This window comes from Echinops telfairi, unplaced genomic scaffold, assembly GCF_000313985.2.
Source record: "Echinops telfairi isolate 266 unplaced genomic scaffold, ASM31398v2 ScPeMD7_1713;HRSCAF=2227, whole genome shotgun sequence".
In the NCBI taxonomy this organism is placed as follows: domain Eukaryota; kingdom Metazoa; phylum Chordata; class Mammalia; order Afrosoricida; family Tenrecidae; genus Echinops; species Echinops telfairi.
In genome coordinates, this window is record NW_022105611.1 from 16,359,251 (window position 1) to 16,363,099 (window position 3,849).

At 52.8% G+C, this 3,849-nt stretch overlaps 1 protein-coding gene across 1 annotated transcript in view; it reads left to right on the forward strand.

Annotated features, from left to right (window-relative positions):
- The first annotated feature begins 106 nt into the window (after positions 1–106).
- The window catches only part of PAK1 (p21 (RAC1) activated kinase 1), a 153,033-nt gene continuing 149,290 nt past the window's right edge, over positions 107–3,849 (forward strand). Inside the window, exon 1 of the mRNA XM_045293066.1 lies at positions 107–147. The gene's annotated coding sequence lies outside the window, so the exon portion shown is untranslated. The remainder of the gene's footprint in view (positions 148–3,849) is intronic.

The following is a 3,849-nucleotide window of genomic DNA, read 5'->3' on the forward strand; positions in this document are numbered from 1 at the left end:
GGTGAGAGCCGGCCTCCTGCGCCCGCCGTCCCCTGGCATCGGGCTGCCCGGGCTGGGTGTGCGCGCCGTGCACGGTGCCAGACGCGGGTGGCCCGCGCGGGGTGGGGACCCGAGGCCCATTCATTCGCCCGGCGGCGGGGACCACAGGTAAGACGAGGCGGGGTGGGGGTGGGGGCGCCGCCCATCGAAGCTCCCCGCTCGGTTTGCACCAACAAAGGCCCCCAGTGCCGGCAGGAGCCGGCCGCCGTCTCCGAGGCTGGCCCGGGGGACTTGGGCGAGTGCGGGGGAGGGGCCGGGGGACCGGACCGGTCCTAGCCGGGGACCCACTCTCTCCCAAACTTTGTGGTCTTTCGCTGCCAACTCTGACCTGCCACCGGGAAGCCAAGCGGAGGGGCAACTGGGTGAATTCTCCAAGGAAAGAGCCCCGCCCCCCGCCCCGGCGAGGGTTGGGAAATTACCTTTAAGGTCCAACTCTTTGAAAAATGAGACTGGAGAGTACTTGACGAATGCGGCCCCTCCCCCACGCGGGGCTGCCCTGCCTCCCGAAGCTGAAAACAAACCGGGAGAGAATTATAGTGATTTTTATGTTCGTGCTACATTTCAAAAGACACGATTAATTATAGCCTTTACGATCTCAAATATTGTAATAGCAAAGGTTACCGGGGGCGCTTTGGAAGAAGAGTCCTTTGAGGAGCGTTGGGTGTTTGTGGGTGTCGGAAGCAAATTGCTTGTTGCGGTTGAAGGCCTTCGGATAGCTGTCTCCCATAGGCTTCAGTTCCAGAACTCACTGTGGAAAGGTGGAGGGGAGGGGTCCGTGCTGTGGTTACCAATACAAATCCAAGCTACCTTATTTTGCTTTTGTTTCAAGAATTGTTCCTGAGGAAAGTCTTTGATTTATTTAGCTCCTTTGGGCCTTCAACTTTGTCAGGAGGAAGCAGTCCAGTGATGCCCCAACCTTCTCTCCTGAGATTTCACTTACAATCCCCATATGGTGAGCAGCTCGTGCCCAGCCTTCCTGTTTGTTAGGATGTCCTAGAAACAGGCAGGTAGCAGCCACCTTCTGAACTTAGAAGACTCAGCTGAAGAATCCACCCTGACTATGAAGTCTTTGGGGGCTTCTACCCTTCCTTCCCCTCCGGCAGAACTGATGCCTCCCCACGGAGACCCTCACAGACCAGGTAGAATGTCTGCTGTAGCACTGGTGACATTGATTTTGTTCTCATGTGTGGAATCCACAGTCAGGTTCCTTGAAAGGCCACCCCATCTCGATAAGAAACTCTTAAACTCTCCAACAGGGTTTTGAGTTAACCCGAACCCTGAGACATTCCCTAAAGCTTACTCATACCTTTACCTGTATGAGCTCATGGGTCTGTCTGACAAATGTGCCCATTCGTTTATTCGTTTATCCAACACCCCTAGAGTCTTGGAGGTACTGTGTTCCAGGCCTCCTGCTAGCTCTGGAGATTCAGAGCCTACTAAGACAGTCCCTGTCTTCAAAGAGCTCAAAGTCCAGCGGGTGAGGTAGGCATGTAAACAGGGAAGGCCTGCCCTAATCCCTGGGGGACTGCACTTGTACAGGGCCTGGTGTGCAACAATTGAGGCTGCTGGACCTGTTTTGCAAGTCCTGACCTGGCCAAAGGGAGTCTGCAGTGATGGTGGCCCACCTGCCATCCATAAGCGGGCACTTAACGCTTTTTCAATCCCATGTGTATTTACTAAGCACATGTCATCAGGCTTAGAGGATTCGGTGCTCTCTGCTTCTAGAATGTAAAACAAAGACGTGATTCCTTCAGTCTCCCCCCACCACCCCCCATCCCCGGACTCCTCACTGTGTAAAGATACATTTCAGACTCCTTAATGTAGAATCAAGGCTCCCTGCCAGCACAGTAGTTAAGTACTCTGCTGTGAACCAGAGGTTGGCAGTTCAAACCCACTCAGCAGCTCTGCAGGAGAAAGATCTGGTGAACTGCTTGTGTAAAGATGGCAGCCAAGAAAGCCAGATGCGGCAGTGGTACTCTGTCACACGGGAGTACTAGGCGTTGGACTCGACGCAGCAGCAACAGCAGCAGCATGGGCTTGCAACTCGTTAACTTGCTCAGCCATTAATCAAAAGCTTGGCAGTTTGAGCACACCCAGAGGTTCGAAAAGAGAGCCACTGAAAACCTCCCGGGACTCTGACACACCGGGTCAGTCAGACTTGACCACAGCTAGTGTTGGTGGTCCCATGGAGTAAGCTTTCAGAGATCAGCCCACTGTCTACCAGCCTCCCTTGTTAAAACGCCCTTGTTTCATTTGAGCCTTCGCGACATTGTGGTTACACACACGGTTTGCTGCTAACAACACACCAGTTCAAACCCACCAGCCACACTGCGGGAGAAAGACGAGGCTTTCTACTCCCATAACGAGTTAGTCTTGGAACCTGCTGGGGGCAGTTCTACTCTGCCCTGTAGGGTTGCTATGAATTGGAATTGACTTTCTACCTGGACTTCCCACTTCCTTTAGGTGTTGGGCTGTGCATTGCAAGGTTGACAGTTCAAACCTACCAACCGCTCCTTGGGATAAAAATGAGCCTGTCTGTTCCTTACCCTGGATCTCTATGAGTCTGAATAGACTATGCGATAGGTTTTATTCATATCTGAAGGAGCCCTGCTGGTAGAAGGTCAGACATTCTGTCCATCATCTGCTCTGTGGCCGTCTGCTTCTGTAAAGATTTAGTCTTGCAAACCCAAAGGGACTCCGCTCTTCCATGTAGGGTCTCTGAGTTGCAATCAGCTTGGTGGCAAGTGGGTTTGGTTTCTGTTTGGTTAACTCATAGCTGAGGCAGACCTAGTGGCACAGGGAAGTGCTCAGGAACTATCCCCAAAAGCCTGCAGTTTGAACCCACCGCCATTCCCCTCAGTGGGAGAAAGAGGTGGCAGAGTCTGCTTCTGGCAAAAACGTATGGTCTCGGCAGCCCTGTGAGGGCAGATCTGTTCTGCTGTGTGGGGTCACGATGAGCCGTAGCTACTCGATAGCAGTGGGTTTGGTGGTTTTTTGGGTATGTGTTTGTGTACTCCTGCCTGACTGCAGATGCCCCCCTTGGGCCTTGGGGAGGAAGTCTCTTGGCTTCATCCTCTGGCTCATGCATATATATGTACCACTGTGGTAGCCCACTCTAACACTCTGTTCCAACTCTGTGTATTCGTGCCTGTCTTTTCCCTGAGCCTGTGCATTTCTTGGTGGCAGGCTCTGTTGGAGGCAGCGGTGCGCCAGTGCCTAGCAACGCCTCTCAATGGTGTTTGAGTGAGTGCCTGAGTGGCCGCCTGGATAAATGGAGAAGCAAGTCAAAGCCAATGATGAGATGGGGGTCACCTAATCTTTTGGGTAGAGCAAGGGCTTCTCAAAGTGCGGTCCCTAGGCCAGCAGTGTCAGCATAGCCTGGGGGACTCAATAGGGGACCCAATCTTACCTTTCCTTCCACGTGAGTCTGGCGCCTGTTGAAGTTTGCGGACCACTGGGGTAGAAGGCCTGCTGTAGATGGTACCAGTCCCCCCAAACCCCGCCAACCCCTGCCCACTCTTCTCTTTATGCTATTCACTGATTAACGTAGTATAGATGCTATCATATTCTGTTCTTTTTTTGTCCCTAGAATAAAAGCTCTCCGAGGGTGGGGAGTTTAGCCTGGTCTGTTCCATTACTTTGTAGTACTGCGACTGCCTTCGGAAAAGCCTGCAAATGTGGGCTGAGTGGATAATCTAAGATGATTTCGCTCTCCTTAGTGCTGGTCGCTACAATGCAGTTTTCTTCAAGAACTGTTCCCGGGTTCCCGGGATGAAGAGGAAGCAACAGTCCAATGTGCAAATCCAAATG